Source organism: Leopardus geoffroyi, chromosome B4 (assembly GCF_018350155.1).
Source record: "Leopardus geoffroyi isolate Oge1 chromosome B4, O.geoffroyi_Oge1_pat1.0, whole genome shotgun sequence".
Lineage (NCBI taxonomy): Eukaryota > Metazoa > Chordata > Mammalia > Carnivora > Felidae > Leopardus > Leopardus geoffroyi.
The window spans coordinates 128186016-128208850 of NC_059341.1; the positions used below are offsets into that span (position 1 = coordinate 128186016).

General features: G+C 46.2%; 1 protein-coding gene and 1 long non-coding RNA gene across 3 annotated transcripts in view; one reads left to right on the plus strand and one right to left on the minus strand.

The window, feature by feature from the left end:
* The window catches only part of SYN3 (synapsin III), a 465355-nt gene that overhangs the window by 192123 nt on the left and 250397 nt on the right, over window positions 1-22835 (minus strand). The gene's annotated exons all lie outside the window — the stretch shown is intronic.
* Window positions 140-19570, plus strand: LOC123590466. The gene is made up of 5 exons (XR_006708773.1): window positions 140-411; window positions 6083-6145; window positions 8391-8488; window positions 11440-11494; window positions 19228-19570. It is a non-coding gene; the product is annotated as an uncharacterized LOC123590466 (long non-coding RNA).

Genomic DNA, 22835 nt, shown 5'->3' on the forward strand with positions numbered 1-22835 from the left:
TTTAAGTATTCAGGTCTGGGAGTGTCCACAAATGGATCCATCCATGTGACTATTCTCACATTCAGAATATAGAACACTTCCATGGTCCCCAAATTCCATTGTGCCCCTTTTACAGTGAGACCCCATATTAGTCAGGATTCTCCAGGGAAACAGAACCAATAGGATATATACAGATAGACATAAAAGGAAATTCATCATAGGAACTGACTCGTGCAGTTATGGAGGCAATAACTCTCATAGCCTTCCATCTGTAAACTGGAGACCTAGGACAGCCAGTGGTGTCATTTAACCCAAGTCCAAGGGCTTGAGAACATGGGGAGCTGATGGTATAAGTCCCCATCCAATTCTGGATGTCCAAGAGCCAGGAGCGCCAAAGGAGGAGGGCAGGAGAAGAAGGATATCCCAGCTCAGGTAAAGAGAACAAATTCCCCCTTCCTCTGCCTTTTTGCGGGATCTTGCTCACTTAGTCTACCAATTCGAATGCTAATGTCTTCTGGAAAGATCCTCACAGACACACTCTGAAAGAGTGTTTTATCAGCTATCTGGGCATCCCTTGGCCCAGTCAAGTTGACACAAAGCATTAATCATCACAGACCGCATACTCCAGGCCTTAAGCACTTACCTGGTTTTTCTGCCGCTGTAGATTAGGCTAGTCTTTTCTAGAGTTTCATAAAAATAGAATTAGTTTGTACTTTTGCATCTGACTTCTTTTGCTCAGCCTAGTTTTTGAAATTCATTTATATTGTTGCTTGTATCCATAGTTAATTCTCTTTTGTTGCTGAATAGTATTCTGTAGTATAGAATACCTCCCCCCCCATTCTAATAATATTTTCCAACATTATTGGATACTTATAAAACAATACATGCTAATAATTTGTACAGAATGCTAATAATTTGTACAGATTTTCTTCCCAAATTCCCACAACAATCTTATAAGTACTATTAGTGTGCTCTTTTCATGGATAGGAAAACTGAGGCTCAAGAGAGATCATGTAATTGCCTCCAAACACAGTGTAAAAGTTGGAACAAATATTTGAATCAGGGCAGTCTGATTCTAGAATCTATGTCTTGAGAATCATGCTCTACTATCTCCCATTTTACAGATAGAGAAACAGAGGCAGGAATGGAAGCAATTTGGTCAGCATTATGCTGCAAGTCAGAAGCAGAGTATTTAATATTTTGGGAACCCAAGGGCCCAGATTTCCAGCATATCATGTAGCCTCCTTTGAAAGAGGCTCAAAGACCCAGGTAGCCTCCTTTGAAAGTGGCTCAAAGACCCAGCCAGTCCCTTTCTTACTTGCTTGGAGCCTGTGCATTCTTTAATGCCAAACTCAAACATGTACTGATTACCAGATTAGGGCCAGGCAATGTGCTAGGCCCTGGTCACATCATTAAGCAAGCAGACATAGCTCTCTGGAAATAAATCAATGGATCCAAATAAACAGCTACAGAAGCATAGGAAGAGAATTGCAAACAACAGTTCAGGGTTTATGTGTATGCTAAATTTAACACATTCAATGATGTTACAGACCCAAAAAGAGCTCCAGACCCAACTGATATTTTTATAGAGCAATCATTATAGGTCAGCCCCACCCTATATATTGTTATATTCATCACCCAGAACGATCTCTTGAGGTAGGTACTCTTAGTATTTTCCATTTTGCCAAAGAGGAAACTAAGGGCTAAGTACCGCGACTGACTAAAGCCCTTTGAATCTTTTCTATACATGGTCTCATTGTTCCCAAATCGTCCTTGAAATGGGGTGAGGAAACAACCTATTCTAACCCACCTAAATAATTATGGCAGAGATGCTATTAACCATCAAATACCCCAGTGCTTCCCCACATTTCCCATCCTCTTCTGAAGCCAGGCTTGGGCCCTTGGACCAGTTCTGGCCAATAGACTATGCGCAGAGGGTTTGGGACATCACTTCCGGGTGGAAACAGTTAAGAGCTGAGGTACCTCCTCCATCTCTCCCTTCTTTCCTATTGTGGTGACTGTAGAGACTACCTGTTCTACATGGTGTAGTTACCAGATGGGGAGAACTGCCTGACCCACATCAGAGGTCACATGAGCAAGAAATTAGTCTTTACTGTGGTAAGCCACTGAGATTTCAAGAGTTAGTCTGTTGTAGCATTTGAACATCAATTGTCCTGACTAATACAGTAATGATAACCACAACTAATGCCATTTAATGTTTACTCTGCTCCAGGCACTGTGCACTAAGCACTCCACATCTGACAGTTCCTCAAATTTCTTACCTTTCTAGTTTATCTACATACTTAAGAGATACGCAGGCTCCAGTGGGCTCTGGATTTGTTAATGACCTATGAGCCAAAAAGACTTTCCCTTGGAGGCAGAATTCTCAGGCCTAAGCAATTCTTTTACCAGAGATAATACAAACATTTGAACAAGTCTGAAGAAAGTAGAATCCACACTTATTTCATCAAGGGGCAAGAAACACAGGGCTCACATGGGAAATAGAAATCGAAAGGCCTTTAAATGTACTGGATGGGAAAGAAAAGGGGCCCCAAGGAGACTTCTTCTCTCCCTCCCCATTAGTAAATGCAGGGTGCCAAAAGGAAGCTCTTGCTGCATGACGATGAATATGAAGAAAGTTCTTCCTGGAATCTGATCTCCTGTAAAAAACGAATCCCATCAGGTTATTCCGAATAGCTTGCTCCCAATTACACTCAGGATGAAGTGTGATGTCCAGAGCCCCCAATTTAAGTTTATAGGTAGGCTTAGGCTTTGGAAGAGGGAACATGTAAGCTAGTATTAATAAGTGAATAAGAGGTTGTTAGCCAGAGACATGAAGGACAGAACGTTCCATAAAGAACAGTAGGCAAGGCATGGGGTTATTTAGAGGGCTTGGCATGTTCAGAGACTGTCAGAAAGCTCAGTGTGGCTGGAGCATAAGGTATGACAGAGGCAGAGCTGGAGTCTTAGGTGGTGGCTGCACTGTTGGGGGAGGCTGAACCTGGTCTGGTGCAGCCTGTAACCCTGAAGGTGAATGGGTCTAATCCTAGGGTCAGTTAGGAGCCCGCTCACCTGCGCATACAAGCCCAACCTTCTAGCCATTCTCAGAGTAGTAAAGGTGATATTTTCATTGCTATCTGCTCATTCTTTTTCCTTATTCCTTCATTACTTCTGAATTTTGTCAGAAAAGAGGGGTGTTACTTTTTGTGTCCCTTCAGAGACCCCAAAATAGGTACTGCTTCCCACTCCATATCACAGATGAAGAAACCAAGGCTCAGAGCATTGAAGTCATTTGAATCTGGTGACAGCCAGGACTCACAGCCACCTGGTACACGCAGGTATGGCTGTACTAACTGTTACATTATTTAGGTATTTCTGTAGTGGTTATTAATTAGCTGCCACTCTGACTACCTCCTCTTCACTCCCGTCCTGTGGTTCAAAAGCTAAAACGATACCATTAGGCACAGCAGGGGCTTTCTGCCTTCTCTATAAAGCTATAGTTGACTGGTGAATTCCTGGGCCATGCCAGCTGTTGAATATTTTGAGTTACATCAGCCTGGTTACATGGCTGATGGACACCAATGGCAGAGTCTGAACCCACATCCAACTGTTTCTAATGCCTGCACTCTTTCACACTATAAGCCGCTTCATACCCAGACATGGGAAAACAGTCCTGCCACCCCTGCACATGCCAGGTCACCACAGGGACTAGGGTTCAGCTTTGGAAGACAGACTTGCAAAGGACAGGAAAGACCTGGAATTTGTCCAGAATAGAGTGACAGGGTTGAAGGGGGACTTGAAACGACATCATATAAAGAAAGGAATGCAGAACTGGGGATGTCAACTTGGAGAAGAGAAGATTTACAGGAACCTGGAGGACTATCTTCATACATTTGAAGGGCAGCTGTGTGAAGAGAGATGGAATTTGCACCAATTGGTGGACTTAACAACCAATTCAGCCCTCATGTGGCCACTGGGTAAATAGTTTCCAGGTACCTCTTCTTTGCAGGTGTTAAATTAGGTCTGGGGACTGGGGAGTACGATGTTGAAAATACATTTAATTTAATTTAATTTTTTAATGTTCATTTGTATTAGAAACAGTGTGTGAGCAGGGGAGGGGCAGACAAAGACAGAGACAGGATCTGAAGCAGGCTCCAGGCTCTGAGCTGTCAGCACAGAGCCCGACGCAGGGCTTGAACTCACAGGCTGTGAAATCGTGACCTGAGCCGAAGGTGGACACCCAACTAACTGACTGAGCCACTCAGGCGCCCCAACGATGTTGAAAGTAATTAAGAGGTTGCCACTAATGGAGGAGACAGACAAGTAAACAGAAGTGTTGGAGAAATTTGGAGAATGGAGCTCGGAAACACTGAAGCCCATTGGGAGACCTGGCAAGGCTCTTGGAGGAGACAGGTTTTGATCAGAGTCAGGGAATGTGTAGGAGGCTGTCAGTCAGAGAATGGAAGAGAGAGGGAATAGCACATTCAAAGTAATGGAGCCAGAAAACAGTGCAACATTTACAATGAGACCAGGACTGTGGCTGGAATATAAGGCTTGTGAGATAGAGGTGCAGCTGGAGACAATGTGAGGGGGTCTGAGGAGTAAAGACACAGTCCCAAGGGGAATGAGGAAAAGGCAGGTTGTGACAAATTATTGTCATTGAAAGCACTCAAGGGCCAATGGGAGGGTGGCTTTGAAGGGAGGTTAGCAAACACAACCCAGTAACCAAAGTGGTCAGATGTGATGGCCTTGATAATCCACTACAACCTTGGGCTTTTCTGAGAACTAAAGATAACAGTCCTGGGAGGGGCAGCAAAGGATGGAAGGAGAAGGTTTGGACCCACTATGGTGGTTCTGTAGATAAATGTTCCCATTCTGGCTACCGCTAATTTTATTTCCATGTGGCTGAGAACAAGGGAGAGTCTAGTCTTTATTCTGGGAATCAAGAATAGGTTCCAAATGTCTTTCACTGGGGAGGAGGGGCATGGAGAAGAGGTGACAATGACAGGCTGGTACATACATGGTAACTGTTCTCAGCATTTTATGTTGGTTAGCTCATTCAGCCCCCACACTGAAACTGTGCCTATTTTACAGATGAGGAAACTGAGGCAGAGGGAGGTTATGCAACTTGCAGAAAGTGCCAGAGCTTGGATTCAAACCCAAGGGTTCTAACTCTAGAGCTCAGTTCTTAACTACTGTACCACAATAGTGTGAGTTCTGCCCTTGTGGGACAGGCTTCTATTTTTTATTATTAAACAGAACTCTCAGCATTAGTACCGACCTTTATTTGCCCACAGATAAATTAGCAGGAGATGGAATTCACTTTATGGGTGGATTTCTCACAGGGTCTCTTTAGGGAACATCCTCTCTAAGGTATGTTATTTTTATTTTATTTATTTAATTACAATTTTTTTATTAAGTTTATTTATTTTTGGGGAGAGAGAAAGAGGGAGAGAGAGAGAGAACAAATGTGGGGGAGGGGCAGAGAGAGAGGGAGAGAGGGAGGGAGGGAGGGAGGGAGGGAGAGAGAGAGAGAGAGAGAGAATACCAAGCAGGCTCCACACTGTCAGCACAGAGCCGATGCGGGGTTTGAATTCACAAACCGTGAGATCATGACCTGAGCTGAAACCAAGAGTCAGAAACTTAACCGACTGAGCTATCCAGGTGTCACCTCCAAGGTTTGTAATAACCAGATGATAGCAGTGACCCAAGCCAAGGGTTCCAAACTCTTACTTGATAAATATGATAAAGCAAATATGAAATTAGTTTTTTAAGCCACATAATTATCTTGCTAGTTTAAAACTTCCCATTTTACCAGATAGGAAGTTAAAGCTCTAGGCACCTGACCACACAGCCCACAATGGCTCCTATGCCTCAGCTTGCACTTTCATGGGATCTTCCAGAAACTTTCAGAAAAGCAGTGCACAGAAAGGGCAAAAGACCTGGTCAAAGCAAACTGTCTAGCTAGCTCAGCAGTGAAGGAAAGGGAGAAAGGTCAGGGGGAATGGGAAGTGATGTGATAATCATCACCATGGAAGCTGTTTGAAGGTGTTTGAATGCTATTCTTGGACCAAGCAGAGACATGTTCTATGCCACTTTACAGATAAGGACACAGAGGCTCGGAGAAGAAAAGCAAGCCACTGAAGGTTGCCCAGTGAGGAAACAGGTGAGCTGGGATTAGAATGTAGCTCTACCTGATTTCAAAGCCCATTTCATCTCTTTGGGTTGATTGTCTCATCTGCAAACTGAGCAGTCTACATTATTGACAACTCTCCCACAATGCATAGTGTGCTTTAAGATACTCCATCTACTCATGACATTAACAGCAACACTAACCACAAAAACAGCTAGTAATGGAAAGTTACCAGGTGTCTGGAAGTGATCTAAGCATTTTACAAGTATTAGTTCCTTTAATCCTCACAAAGTCCCTGTGAAGTATGATAACTTCCATTTATAGAGGAGGAATCAGAGACATTAAGTAACTTACCTAAAGTAACATCGAACTGCCTATTAAATAATAATGAATAACTGCAAGTCAATAAAACCTTTTGGGTTAATCAAAGACTTCTACAATCATCTATCAGTTGATCAATATGAGATAATCAGTATTTTTTTTTTTTTTTTTTTGAGAGAGAAAGACAGAGGGAAGGGGCACAAGTGAGCAAGGGGCAGAGAGACAGAGAATCCCAGAAGGGACAGAGAGAGAAGGAGAGAGAGAAGCATGGCTCACCCAGAGTGGAGCTCGTGTTCGCCTGAAGCAGGGCTCATGTTCACCTGAAGTGGGGCTCGTGCTCACCCAGAGTGGGGCTCGTGCTCACCTGATGTGGGGTTCGAACTCATGAACAACGAGATCATGACCTGAGCTGAAGTCAGATGCTTAAAGACTGAGCCACCCAGGCCCCTGAGATGATCAGTATTTTTAAGGCTATTTCAGTGACCCCCTGCATGAGTATAAAGGTATGACTCACATGTGGCTTTGGGAAATATAGGAAATGGCTGATGGATTCCTATGGGCTGATGGAGAGTGTTGGGTGGGTGGGGCCCATGTTGGAAGTCACAGGGTCTAATGCTTAATATGCCAGCTCTGTTTTGGAAAAATCTCATCAGCAGTACAATCGTTGGCTGGCTTCTGCAGACAACTCTGAGCTATCCTGGTGCCCCAAGCCAGCTAGTAGCCTGGATCCCCTTCTCACCGGGGGCAGAACACACAGGGAAGCATGACTGAAGGCAGAGGAGAGGGAGGGAGTGTTAGGGAAAGAGAGGGACGGAAGAAAGAAGCTGATGGCTAAGCCAGCTGTTGTTGGTTGTTGCCAACCTGTTTGGAAAGATGTAAACCTCATGCGTTCCACGAATTTCACCAAAGTCTTCATGTGTTTGAAAATAAGAGCTGCGCAGATCAACCACTATCCCACCTCAGGCAGATAGAGGGCTTTCAGCATCCCTGGGTTGCAGGTGACAAGTCTTCAGCTACCTCCTCACCACAGATACCAATTGACACAGGTGAACTTGAATGCCCAGCTGGACTGTCAACCTTTCCCACCTCTGCCCTGCTCCTTCCCTCTTGGACTCCAAGCTACCTGAGGCACCCCTGGGTGTGTGTGGGAGGCAGTGAGTTGGTCTTCCTGGGGTCCAAGCCTCTCCTTTGGGGCCCCTTTCCTACTAGGTGGTATCCAGGGGGAGCAGGTATCATAAAAAACCCAGTTCTGAGGTCCAACATACCCAGATTGGAATCCTGACTCACCAGCTGGAATCTTGAATTGTGTGGTTGTGAGCACCCCCAGTTGTGTGATCTTGAGCAAATGAAGACTAGGATATACTTTGCTAGTGTGGTGAAGGGATTATTAATGAGGTGACCCACTTGGGGTCCTCCCAGGCCACTCCCTCTCTTCTGTGCAAACCAGCTGTCAGAGAGTGGCTTGTCCATGACTCCCCTACCCTCAAAAGTTAGGGACCGGCGAAGTCCAGCTGCTATGTCCTTTCATTGTAATAGAGAACAAGCAAGTCTATGAACATGTTTATCAGAAGTTTAAGCAAATCTCTTTCCTTCTGTGGGGTCTCATCTTTTCCTTCTAAATGTGGAAATGGGTAGCTGCTTCCTGAAATCCTTCTGAGTTTGAGACTACGAGCACTCCCAGCAGCGCCCCCCCACCAAACTAAACTGTAATAGCAAAGTCACCAATGGAAGTCATTGCTCTTTGACAGCTATTCCGTTCTTTCCATGTCTACTTAGTGAATGCCTAGCACTTTGTACTCAGGACTGTGCTAGGTACCGAGGGAGCTAAAATGCCATGTAATAACAGCTCAAACAGACCCCTGATTCATAGAGGGCTTACTGGGTGCCTGCTGTGCTAAGCTCTTCATCTATTTAATCTTCAGAATCCAATCCTGCTGTCACTATGCCCATTTTATAGGTTCCGTCATTGCCCAGGCACATGACTAAGAAGTAGAGAAGGTCAAATCCCAGCCTGGATCTAGCTGACCCTAAAGTCCATTCACCCAATACTCTGTGGTGAGTGCCTCCCTTTCAGCACCGTCACCAAGAAGTGATGGCTCCCTGTGTCAGCGAGGAAACAAGGTGTCAGCAGACAACAGTCTGAGGACTAACGATAGCAACGGGAATAGCAGTGACGATGATGGTGTGGCTATTGCCTGTGCTGCAGCAAGGAGGTCTGGCGGGAGACTGCTGGGCCATACAGATCAACAAAGGGCTGGAGGGAGCAGACAGTGGAATTGCAGTGGGACTTGGGCTTGTCCAGGAAGACTTTCTGGAAGGTGGAGGAAGGGACTGGTGTGCTCCCAGTGCCCAGTCCCTGCCACACTCTGTGCTAAGTATTTTAGAGAAGTGACTGCTATGGTCGCTCTATGAGGGAAGAAACTTGGTTCCCATCAGATGGGTAAGGAATTAAGAGCCAGAAAAGGACAGTGTGAGGACCCAGGATTGGAACCAGTTAAGTGGGGATAAGAGCGAGACAGAGAAGTACTTCCTCTAAACCCCGAGCTCCCAGCACCCAGCTCCTCATCCAGAGCAGATAGACAGCATGGACTTTGCTTTTTTACTAATCCTGACTCCAGTTTCCCCATCCACACCCTCCGTTCCCCTTGCTTAGGCTGGCTGTGAAGTCACTGCCTATTCCTGCAAACTGCTGCACATCTGGAGGGGTGGACTCCACCCTTCCTCAAACCACAAGTTCGAGGGAGGGACTGTCACTGACTGATGCCTCCTGTTTGTCTCTTCTCTGAAACTTCTCCTTCCTTTCTTACCAAGAGAATGTGCAGCTTTGGGCAGGGGCTTTGTCAGATTTCTCAGCAGCATCTGCTCCCACTGGCCCAGGAACTGGAGGCTGGGAACCCAGAGAGGTCTGCAAGAGTCAGCTGCTGTGCAGCCCTGGGCTAGTCAGAGCAAAGCTGTGTGGTGCCTCTGAGTACCTGCATAGCCTTCTTGCACAGGGGAAGGGGCAAGGAGGGGAGAAAGGAGAGACAGAGACAGAGACAGAGACAGACAGACACAGACAGACATACACGCATCGGAGAGACAGAGCAGAGAGAGAGGGAAAGAAAGAGAGAGAAACAGACACCACAGAGAGAAAATAGAGAGACAGAGTAGGGATGGAGAGAGTAGGGGAGAAAGGCAGAGAGGAAGACAGAGATAGAGACAGGGCAGAGAGGGGGAAAGAGAGAAACAGAGAAGGGAAGGAGAAGAGAATAGGGGAGAAAGAGACAGAGACAGAGCAGTACTGGAGAGAAAGACTCAGAGAGACACAGAGAGAAGGACAGTGAGCTATGGAGAGAGAGACCAGGATGACAGAGGCAGGGCCAAAAGGCAGAAAGGATAGAACCTGTCCAGAGACAACACTCAGCCACATGCCAACCAGTAATTTCTGCTTCTAGAAGGCAATGTCATAAAAGAAGAAGAGAAAAGAGTAGAGGGTAAGGAAATAGTTACATACTTTTAGTAATAAAATGGACTTAGAAGTCAAATCATGATGTTGACTAAGGGCTCCCTAACTTCTGAAATCAATTTCCCAGCCCCAGAATCACATTTAGGGATTGTTGTCCAGCCTCAGTTTCCTTATCTGTAAAATATGTTAAACGATAGTGGCTTCACATGGAAGGTTGAGAGGCATATGGTAGGCTATGTAAACTGTAAAGTGCTGTGGAAAGACAATGGGCAGAAGAAAAGGAAGCTCTAAGAATCCCCCTCTGGATTTTTTTTCAAGACCAGCTGGTGTCCTTTTCCAGGGAGCTGATCTGATTGGAAATGGGTGCTCAAGAGACACTGATCTTCACATAAAAGCTGCCTGATGTGTCCCATAGACCTACCTGGGTGACCTGAAAAAGCCACTCAGCTCTCTGGGCCTCTTAAGAATGACAGCTGAATGAAAGAATATTTTAAAGCTTCCTCTGGCTTAGAGTGTTGACAAATCTGTGACCACCAAGATGAGGAGGCACTGGTGACGTGAAGGCTTCGCTTGTGACCTGGTGGGGGTTGAGCTCCTGTTGGATGCTCCCCCTCCCTCCAGGAAGCCTTCTCTGGTTATCCCATATCATGCGCAGTGCCTTCCTCTGGGCTTCTGGACACAGTGCTACCCTATCCTATTGTCTTCATCTGTGATGTGACTGTTTCCCCACTAGACTATGAGCTTCTGAGGGCAGAGACCATCTTGCTCTACCACTGGGTCCTCAGTGCCCAGGGCCTGGCACAGAGCAGACACTCCGTGGATGCTTGTGGATATGAATGAGACTCAACTGCCAGCCCACATTCCTTCCCATTAGGCCAGACATTTTCAAGGAGGAAGGGCTGGGGCCAGGCTTAGCTGCCGGAGGCTTTGGAAGCAACCTTTGGACAATTTGTGCTGTGCTCTGAATCCTTTCTGGGAGCCAACTGAGATTCCAGGGTAGCTGAGAGCCAGAAAGGGTGGGAGGTAGACTTCCTGGCTGGGGAGAGCCTGGGTGCGGTGGGAGACAAGAAAGAAAAGCCGTCTTAACACAATAGCTAACATTTCTCCAGCATTTTATGCTTTACATAATATTTCCACATCCACTATTTTGTTTAAACCTCACGGGAATCCTAAGGCTAAGTAGGGCAGGTTCTAATACCACTGTTTCTCTTTTTTGGATGAGTAGAACAAGGCTGAGAGGTGAGGTAGCTTGCTGGAGGCCACAGAGCCAGATCTGAAGTTGAATCTTTGGACTTTGAATCCAGTGTTCTTCTAAGATCAAGATAAAGGTGGGGGGGGGGTGATATCTGAGAGAAGTCTAGATTACTGCTCTGGTTCATTGTGGCTTAATGAATTGTTCAGTTTTTCTTAACCCACGTGTACTAAAAAGTGGTTGTAAGTGGGACTGTCATTGATGGAACCTTGTTAAAGTGCTTTGTTCAAAGCATATTATTCATGTTATCTCATTTAACCCGAACTGTCACCCTATGAGATAGGTCCTACTTCTAACCTCATTCTACAGATGATGGAAGTGAAGCTCAGAATGAATGAAGAACCAAATGAAGACCAGACAGCCAGTGAGTAGCCTATATCTGAACCCAAGAACTTAGATTCTAGAGCCTGAGCTCTTAATCACCCACCATACTGCTAAGATCTAATCCTCAGCACCTAACGAGGAATCATGCAGTAAGTAGCTTCCTGCAGGAGCCATTGTCAGAGGAGAGGCATGGTGCTGGCTCTGTTTCCCCAGACGTGGAAACTGACAGTCCTGGACTTGCCCTGACTACTGATCCTTGTGATTCTTCCTGGGGCCTGGCCAGGGTGAGGGTATAGTGGCCTCAGTTTGCAGAGCTCGGACAGCCCCAAGCTAACAGGCACAAGGAAGAAGCAAACTGAAGCCCTTCTCTCAACAACTTGTGCCCATCACTAGGGAGTCAACCAGCCTGGACACTGCCTTGCATGCTGTGCGTTGTGGCACAGGGGAAAGAGCTTAATGTTGGAGTCAAATCTGGGTTCCAATCCATCTCTTAAACTTAGCAGCTGGATGAGCTTGGGCAAAGTGGGTACACTTACTGACCCTTGGTTTCCCATTCGTAAAAAATGATAATATGAGTCTCATAATATGGAGACCAAACACAGCAAACCACCTGAGGTGTGTTAAGGCAGTAGCCTGCATACAGTGGACACTCAATAATTCTTTACTCAAGACAGGGTGGCCCAGGAGAAAGAGCATGGGGCTTGGGGTTAGACAGCTCTGGTTTCAAATGCTCGTTCTTCCAGTGATAAGCTGTGTAACCTTGGGCAGATGACATCTTCTCTGAGCTTCAGTTTTCTCATCAATAAAAGAAGGATGACAGCAACTACCTTCAGAGGGATTGTTGTGAAACAGGAACTGGGGTACAATCAGAGTTCAATGAAGAGCATCTAACACCAACAGTAATAAGGTTGATTCTCCCTTTTCCATTCTTTGGAGTGGGAAATGAGTGTATCTATTCATTCACTCACTGATTCATGCATCCAACATTTAGGAATCTATACTACAGCTCCTGGGCTTATTCCCGGGGATACCAAAATGAGCTCTGAGGGTTTCCCTACTTTGAGGAGAAGACTGACTGCCATGTAGATATAATCATGATACAACTTGGAAGGTGCTTAGACTGAACTATGTGCCAAGTGCCCTTGCCAAGCAAGGAACAGAACAGCTGTAGGCAAGCAGACCCATGCCTTATTCTCCACCAGCACAGAGGCTTAGATGTCACGGGGCCACCTCAGATTGAACATCAGCAGCCCCTGCTCTTTGGCTCAGATGCTCCCCAGGAATACTCATAGCCCCTGTCTCCCTTGGCCTCCTTGAGCCATTCCATGGGATTGTTCTGGCTTAGTGGATGACCAGAATTCTATTAGGATGACACTCTTGGGTTCCCTTTCCTGAGCTTCCATGCACTGTGGTTTATTGAAACCTCTGGAACATTTTGTACCCTCCCCTTAATTCCCTCTCCAAATAGCTATCCCTGCTTATCTCTCTTGGACTGTGTCACTTTGGCATTATATAAAGATCCTTGATTTGCAATACTATAGGCCTAACCACCATCCTAGCCTCTCTCTGGAAAATGATAAACATTAATTTGGTAGGGTTTCAAATTTGGCTGGAGACAGACGCAAAGTGACTGGTCCCAGGTCAAACTTGGGATGTTGAGCTTTTCTTGAGGGTGGCTAGTCAGGGCCAAATAGGCATCTATTTGTTTTTGTTTTTGTTTTTGAGAGAGGGGGGAGAGAGAGAGAGAGAGAGAGAGAGAGAGAGAGAGAGAGGCAGAGGAAGGGGGAGAGAGAATCCTAAGCAGGCTCTACATCCAGCACAGAGCCCGAAGCACTGGGGGTTTGGAGCAGTGGAAGGGTGAAACCACATATTTTTAATTTAGTTTTTAAATTTACATCCAGGTTGGTTAGCACATAGTGAAATAATGATTTCAGGGGTAGATTCCTTAATGCCCCTTACCCATTTAGCCCATCCCCCCTCCCACAACCCCTCCAGTAACCCCCTTTTGTCCTCCATATTTAAGAGTCTCCCCCTCCAGTAACCCCCTTTTGTCCTCCATATTTAAGAGTCTCTTATGTTTTGTCCCCCTCCCTGTTTGTATATTATTTTTGCTTCCCTTCCTTTGTGTTCATCTGAGGGTGAACCCACATTTTGTAGTGCCATTCTGCTCTGCTGAGAATACACTGAAAGTTGGCAAGGGCAGAAGCAGGAAAACCAGTTAGAAGGGGACTGCAATAGCCAAGTGAGAGATGGTAGGATTCTGGATTCCGGATAGATTTTGACAGTAAGGATTATAGATTTCCTGATGTATTGATTAGGAGGGAGAAGGGGTAGTGAAGGAGGGAACACTCAAGGAAGACCCTAAGGTTTGAGGTTGAAAACAGAGCTTCCCAAGTTAAATGGGAGAAGGCTGAGGGGAGGCAAATTTGGGGGAAAGACCAGAGTTCAGTTTTGACATGTGAAATTGAATCACTGTTGGATGTCCTGAGGAGATGTCTAATGCATAGAAGTCTTGGATACATGTGTCTGGAACTCATTTAGAGTCATGATACTAAGTGAGGTTGACAAAGGAATAGAGGCGTGGGTTCAGGTAGAGAAAAGAGGAGGTCAGCACTGAGTCCTGACAGACCCCAGACCCCAGACAGCGTGAATGAAAGAGTAGAAGAGACTGAGAAGGAAGAGCCAGGGAGGCAAGTGTCCAAAAGACACATCTGATGAAGGACTGCTATCCCAAACACAGAACTCTTAAAACTCAATAGTAAGAAGAGAGACAACCTGATTAAAAAATGGACCAAAGACCTGAACGGACACTTTTCCAAAAAAGATAGATAGATGGCAAATTAACATGTAAAAAGATGTTCAACACTATATGTCATCAAGGAAATGCAAATTAAAACAACAATGAAATACCATTACACACTTCTTAGAATGGTTGAAATCTGGAATGCTGACACCACCAAATGCTGACAAGGATGTGGAGCTACAGGAACTCTCACAAATTGCTAGCGGGAATGCAGAATGGTACAGCCACTTTGGAAGACACTTTGGTGACTACTTACAAAAGTAAACATAGTCTTACCATATGATCCAGCAACCATGCTCCTTGGTATTAACCCAAAGGAGTTGAAAACTTACGTTTACTCCAAAACCTGCACAGATTGCAGCTTTATTTATAACTGCCAAAACTTAGAAGCAATCAAGATCTCCCTCAGGAAGTGAACGGATAAATAAATTGTGATACATACAGACAATGGAATATTATTCAGTGCTAAAAAGAAATGAACTATCAAGCCATGAAAAGATGAGGAGGAACCTTAAATGCATATTACTAAGTGAAAGAAGCCAGTCTGAAAAAGCGACATACAGAATGATTCTGACTATATGATATTCTGGGAAAGGCAAAACTATGGAGCTACTACTACCACCACCACCACTACTGCTACTACTACCACCACCAACATCACCGCTACTACTACTACTACTACTACTACTACTACTACTACTACTACCACCCCATTACTGCAGTTGCTGCTGCTGCTACTACTACTACCATTGCTGCTGTCTCTACTACTACTACTACCCCTATCTCTGCTCCTGCTGCTACTACAGCTGCTGCTACTACTTACTACTACTACTACTACTACCACCACCACCACTACTGCTACTACTACTACTACCACCACCACCAACACCATTACTGCTGTGGCTGCCTCTTCTACTATTTCAAATACTACTACTACTATTACTACTACCTGTCTTTTTACTGAGTGCTTGCCAGGTGTTAGCTCTCCACTATCTCTTCCCAGTATTTCATTGTCTCACTTAATCCTCACGGCAACCTTCAGAAGTGCTCTATTATTCCTAGCTTACAGACAGCCAAGCAGTCAGTACCTTTGCCTAATAATTTATATTCCTTCTGGAGTCCTGATTCCATTGTCAATCTCTTCTGCATCTAGAACAGGGTCTGAGACAGAGATGACACGGGCATGGCTGATGTGCCAGGGGCAGTGGATGCCATGTTTTGCTGTAGGAAGTGCACGAGCTGGCTTTGCTGACAGAGGGGTAGAGTGGGGAGCAGAGATATGAAGGGAGGTGAGCCAAAGCCCCAGGACTCAAGGGAGAAGTTGCGAACTCTGGGGAAAGTCATGGCCTCCCCCGGAATCAGGGCTGTTTAAGCCCTGAACAACACGGATTTCCTTATGGTGGTGGGGAGCCCAGTCCCAGAACCTCCAGCTGAGGCCAACAGGAGCCTCTGGACCCCTGAGTAAGACATGCTATAGGGGGCAGCACTGCCCTGCTCCATCTCAGCCTAAGCCCTCCCTTCTGCAAAGCAAACCAAACATTAGAGCCAGGCAGGGTCAATAGGTCAGAGTGCATGGAAGGGTCAAAGGTTATGGGTCCTGCCGGTGTGTGACATTCAAGTCAGGCAGGCGGGTGCTTCTTCTGAGTCCCAGGACCAACCCCAAGGGTCAGTATTTGATCACATCCAGAAATTCCCAATCCCTGACTCAGGCTGTCTCCAGAGGAGCTTCTGGAAGACCCTGACCACCCTGTGACAATGAATCACGGAGAGCTTCCCAGGGGAAGGGTCTTGGGAAGGGTTGGCTCCACCTCAGGGAGGGCCTCAGGCACAATCAGACTCCCCAACAGGGGTTTATGACTAGTGACCCTGGGGCCCATCAGATCCTCCATTGCCCCTACTGCTTACCAAAAAAGTCTGGATCACTGGCATCCAAGGTCCTCACCACCTTACCATTCTTATCTACAACCTTATGCTCTATGACCCCAACTTCAAAGACATCTTTATTCTTGAACATCTATTTTATGCCAGACGCTTCACAGGCGTTATGTTCTTCATCCATTCAGCAAACACAGACGAGGGATCATCCTGGTCCAGACATTGTTCTAGGCCTTGGGCAAACAAGAGCGACAAGTGCCTGTCTTCATGGACACTCTGATGAGGAATCATCCCCGTTTTACAGGTGAGAAACTGAGGCTCAGAGAGGTGTTGGGCTGCAGAGCAGTGACTTGAACACGGACACGCCTAACTCCAACACAGTTCTTTCCACCCCTATACTTTTCTGTAGCCACCTGAAGCCCCTAGACTGTGGTGGTGAGTCATACCTCCAGGGCTTTGCATGAGCAGCTCCCTCTGCCTGGAACGGCCTCCTCACCTCTTCTCTAACCAGCTGATCCCCTTTTGTTCCTCCAGGCTTTTCTCAACTTCACCTCCTTCTCTTCCTCACCACCTCAACACCCCCTCCTCCCTGGGCTGGCAGAGGTGCCCCTCCTACTCCCAGACACCTCAGGTCCATATCCTTGCCTGGAGTTGCTCATGGCCTTCTTTGATTGTTGGTCTCTACTGAAAGGTGGGCCCCTGTGCACCATTGTCTCCTCAGGTCTGAGTCACCAATGTCCAATGTGATTTGGGTCAGAGGATCAGGGCCTGTCGGTTCAACCTCCCCTTTGTCCTGAGATGCTTCCCCAGGGCATGGCATAGTTGGAAAACCAGTCCCCTGGAAGAAAGTTTTGGTGCATGTTGAAATAAAGTGGCTTCTGGAGGAGCTGGCTTGAATCACTCATACCTCCACAGGAACAAGTCTTCCAGAGCTGGCTTGGGTAAGAAGGAGCTCCTGTCTGAAGGTCTTGCTGCCAAGGATGCCCTCTAGGGAGCACTGTGGGAGAGGGGCTGTCTGGGGAAGGTGGTTGTGTTTCTTTCCCCTTCCATACAGTTTAGTTTCCCCCCAGTCCCAGATGGCCAACTGAGCCATCCTCTGCTGCCACAGACCTCCTGCCATGTGAAGATTCCAGCTCTGACCAAACAAGGTTCTTCTATATCTGGCCTGTCTCAGCTCTTCCACCTGGATCTCCCTTCCCCCTTTGCATCTACATTATACATTCCAGCAAGTTCTCAAACATTCTCTGAGCATACAATACAGTTTTACACCTTGACGCCTTGCACCTTGAACATTGGCTAAAAGGGAGGTGAGAGTCTCCATTTCTTATCGGCCAACCCCTTGTCCAGAATCTCCAGGCTGAGAAACTACTTTCCTCTGCTTTTCCCAGTGGGTGAGGTCTTGAATCAGGGCCAGAGGGACTCCAGAAATTCTCCCTATCTTAGTCACTTTTCTCCCCATTGACCCCACAGCTGGCCAGAGAGGGAAGTGGAAACTCCCTAGTGTGGGGGGACTTCTAACCTTTGCTCTCTGTGCAGGGACAAGATGGAGACTCAGCACAATTCCACTCCCTTCCCTTCCCAGCCCTATCCTGGGATGGGAGGGACAGAAGAACAGTGCAGGGGGCAGAGGTTGGGAACTGATCTGGGGAGGCTGAGGAAGGTGTGGAGGTTGGAGGAAGGGAACTGACATCTAACATTTACAGAGAACTACTGAGCTCCAGCACCCATTGCAGATTTTATTTGTTACCACCCTAACTGTCATCTTAACCCCCAAAAGGTAAGACCATTCTAATTCCCATTTTACGAGACTAAAGCTAAGAGAGAAATAAAATACCACAGGTCATTTTGGCATTTCCCAAAGGTGGCATATCCAGGTTCAAACCTGGTAGATGTCTTATCACTTCCACCCCACCTCTGCCCCCAGACCCACTGTACTGATGCACTCTTCCAGAAGCATAAGGAACCTTGAGAGCCCTCAAAGACTGATCCTGGAGCCATGGAATTTTATACCACAAGATACCTTCATCCTGGTTCAAAGTACTCCCTCTATCATGTAGGAACAAAGGCCAGGGAGGTTTTGGTTGGTTTCATTTTCAGGAACTAGCAGAACCAAGATTCAGGTTCATGTCTTTTGACACCAATCTCTGCCCTTTCCATTCAGTTATATACATTAACAACAGACAGCTTTCAAGGCCAGGTAATCATGCCCAAGTCTACTCCAAGTTCTGGAAGCACAGTTGCCATTCTGTCCTTGATGGAATGATGGAGTGACAGAGTGGCAAGGAAGGGCTCATGGCCCTTCTGTTGCAGGTAGTCACCCTTCTCTCACTGTAGCATGCTACCCCCACCTTCTCAGACCCATGCTGTTTCTTTAACAAATGTTGTGTAATGCCCTTTTACTATGTGGAAATGAAATTCCTGGTTAACCTACATGCACAATAAAAAAAAATTAATAGGGTGCCCTAAATATAATATGAGAAATCAAGTAGAAATAATTCCTAATAAAAATTAAATAAAAATAATTTATAATAAAATAACATGTTTCCATTTATAAACACTCTCCTGTGACTACACTGGAAGACATAATGAAATAGTCCGATGCTTGCATTTATGCATAAAATAGCCATGGTCTTAACATCTACAAATGTGGACTGATTTGGATGTTTCATTAGCAACTCAAAGGCCAGGAGTGGGGTTGCCACTGGTGATATGATTTGTTGAAACAACTCTTGGTAAGATTCCAACAACACAAAGTGAAGTCTGCCCTGAATTTATATGGTGGTTGCATTTGCAGGGGAGCATATATTAAAACTGCTCCCTGTTCAAATGCTTTGTGTGCAAAATAATGTGGAGTTCAGTCCTAGGCTTAGATTATTATAAATGGGTTTTCATCTGTGTGGTGTCTGGTGGGATAGTCAATGGCCCTGTGGGGTACAGGACTGTCCCAGGCACATCCCTGCACCCTCCCACTAAGGGCCAACCCAAAGTTTCCAAACTGCATCCTGAGGGACAGTACTGCCCCCGTGGAGAACAAATGATCATATTTTTAAGCTTTACTCAAAGATTATATCCCAACCTCTTAATATCTTTCTAAGGTATGCAAACCCTGGAGTTAGCTGTGGCATCTGGATGGAAAAGGCTGCAAGCAAAAGAAGGTGGAAAGATCCAGAATCAGTTAGGAATCCAGGTTACACTGCTTGCTGCTGTGTTTCCAGGTCTATCTGGTACATACTGGCTGATCAACAAATATCTGTGCAATGAAACTATTAGCTGTGTGACTTTGGGAAAATTTTTTAACTTTCCTCAATGCCCTCACAGTGAAATGCTGGTCATACTGTGGGGTTCAAGATTAAATGAACAAAGAGGGGAAAGCCTGGAGAGGTGTAGAATGAGCTCAACAACAATTAGTTGACAATAAAAATCAAAGTCCTGCTATGATCTGGCTGGGATGAAATTCTGGATCATGGAAAAGGTAACAGATGAGTGTTTTCAAATCAGCATCTGACTAGACTACTTGACCTTTTGGATAGGTGGTTCCTTTCAACCTTGAGACTCAGCAATTCTGAGGCCCTTGTCTAGACAGAGGCGGTGGTGAGGAGCCACGTTGCCACCCACACTTGCCCACCACAGGCCAGTGCCTTGCACATCCCTGAGGCCCTCCAAACATTCCAGGAGAGTGAGCTCCCTCCATTCTACTCCTCCACCCTGTTGTTCAGGTGAAGGAGAGAAGCAAACATTTACTGAGCACATCCTACATACCAGAAGTTGTATTTTCCCCTAAGTTATGCCATTAGATCTTAAGTTGGGATGAGGTGGGGAGCAATGTCCCACGCACGAGGGACCGGGGCTCAGAGATGGTGAGTGACTTGCCCCGGGTCTTAGAGTGAGTGTGGTGTGGTGCCTCCTTGAGCTGGCTTTCCTTCTATCACAGTGGGGCAGCTTGACAGAGGCTCATGTAGAGCACCATGGATATGTCCACCCAGCCTGCCCACTTCCCACTACCCAGCTCCTGGGATTTACCAGGCACAGAGTGGGGTTCCTCTGCTCCCCACCACTGGTTCAGAGGCACAGAGTTAAGATGGACTGGGAGAGAAGATGGGGAACATGTCAGAAGGCCTTGAATGCCAGGGATAATGGGGATGGACTGGGACTAAGGCAATGAAAGATCTCAAGCAGGGCAAAAGATTCTCAGTGAGATGCTCTAAGAAGACTCTATCCACCAGTGATGAACCAGGAGACTTCAAAACTGGTCAGGTGGCTGCGAGGGTTCTCCTTGAGCGTTTCTCTCAATCTCTCACCTCCCTACTCTTTCATTCCAGCAGGAACTCTGGGAGCTCCCAGGGGACAGGGAGGCCCAGCCAGTTCTCCCATCCAGAGTATGGTGGCTCTGACAGCCTCTAGATGGTGGGGTCCACTGACTCTCTGTCTTCAATTCCTACTTTGACTTTGCACACAAGGTGCTATGTGTCCCAGGGTCAGCTGCTGCTCTCCTGGCCCTGGTCTCCATGGCAGTAAGATGATGCGCTTAGACTAATGGATTATCAAGAGCTCTCCTTTTATCTTTATGGGGGTGAGGCGTCCAGAGAAGTAACAAAACATGAACTAGAGTCTAGGGGTGGATGGTGGAAGCCACATGCACCAGAAGAGGTGGTGACCCCCAAAGGAAAGGCAGCACATTCACAGAATATCAGGCCCTAGGGGCAGTTCACTCCTGGTTCTTCTCCTATGTTGGTGGGGGACAGAGGACAAGAGCAAGGTCAGGCCACCCAGAGGCCTTAGGATGTAGCCAGTTTGCCCTTGAGGGTTGGTATCATTTTTGAGCACTGCTGAGAGGGGCTGGACAAGTTCTTCTCTGGTGGGGGTGCCTCAGAACCCCTAGGATGAAGTCTAGTCCCAGAGAGGCTAGGTCCTACAGATTCCTTTGATGATGACAGATGCTTTGTTTTTTTGGAGAACCAACAGAATTCCTTTTGAGCAAGATTTCCTTCCTCCATTTATTTATTTACTCTTTGCCTAGTGATTCAGCAAAACAACCTCAAAATCAGTCTCCATTGGGAGGCAGGAAGAACCAAACCTTCAAATATCAGTGATCCTGTGAGGTTTTTGCCTTGTGGAACTTTCCTTAAAATAACTGCATCAGGAGATTGTCCAGGGAGGGGTGGTGGAGGAAGGAGACCTGAAGGCAGAGTCCTGGTGGCTCCTGAAGGACTCAGGTAACTGGAGTGAGGACTCTCAACAGCTGCCCGTCCCTTTTCTCCACAGCAAGGGCTTATCATTGGTTTCTCCCACCTTGCAGATTCTAGAGGGGGCCATCTTCCTGAAGAAGGAATGGGTCAGGGTCTGAACTCTACAGTGTAAGATAAGTGACTTGAGTGATAGGCACTACAGTTATAGCAGTGGAATATGAATTGGAACCTTCTTGCCTGTGTCTGTATGTTCTTCACCCATGCTATAATATCCTAATTCTTGATGCAATGCTTTGGTTCCCTTAATTCAGTGGGAAAAACAAAAAAGTCTTTAATGCATCTAAATTGGAATCGGGCCAACAAGATAAAAGGTTGTGGAGGAAATAGTGCCAGACTGGAAATTCAGAAGATGTGGGTTCTATTTCAGCTTTGGTTTATTAAGCCATGGGACCTTGTGTAGGTCACTTCCCGAAGGACACAGAAATGCCCGAGGTCAGGGAAACCTGGTGTTTGTAAGCAGGAAGTCTGGGTAGATCTGAGAACAGAGGTGCTGATGGGCAGAGCAAGGTGGGGTGGAAGTCCTTGCTGAAGAGTCACTCAGACTTGAGTCTCATCTCTCCACTACTGGCTGCATGATCTAGGGCAAGTCAACTCTGTGCCTCTGAGCCTCAGCTTTCCCATCTTTAAAATGGGGGAAAATAGGGGCACATGGGTGGCTTAGTCGGTTAAGCGTCCGGTTTGGGCTCAGGTCATGATCAAGTGCCACATTGGGCTCTGTGCTGACAGCTTGGAGCCTGGAGCCTGCTTCAGATTCTGTGTCTCCTTCTCTCTCTGCTCCTCCCCCACTCATGCTCTGTCTCTCTCACTCTTTCAAAAATAAACATTAAAAGAAATAAAACAAAATGGGGGGAAATAGCCATCTCAAAGGCTGTTGTGATAACCGGAAGTGAGAGAATGCACAAGGAAGTGCTTCATAAATGGGAAAGCATGGGAAAAATATGAGGTATCATTACTCTAAGTACTTAGGAGGAAGATGGGGTGCCTGGGTGGCTCAGGCGGTTGAGCGTCTGACTTCGGCTCACGTCATGATCTTGCGGTCTGTGAATTCGAGCCCCATGTCGGGCTCTGTGCTGACAGCTCAGAGCCTGGAGCCTGCTTCGGATTCTGTGTCTCCCTCTCTCTCTCTGCTCCTCCCCTGCTCATGCTCTCTCTCTCTCTCTCTCTCTCTGTGTCAAAAATAAACATTAAAATTTTTTTTAATACTTAAGAGGAAGAAATATTAGTCCTCAGAGAGCCCAAGTTTAAATAATAGCAGCTACTGTAACAAGTATTATTATGGAGGGTTTACTCTCTGCCACCCTGAGTGCAAATGTATAAACTAATTTAAGTATATAAACTCAATCTTTTTTTTTAAGTATATCACATACACAGCAAATTGATAAAGTGCTTTCATCTTAAGAGTACTGCTTAATGAATTTGTACATTTGTATATATCATGTGAACTCACTGAATCCTCA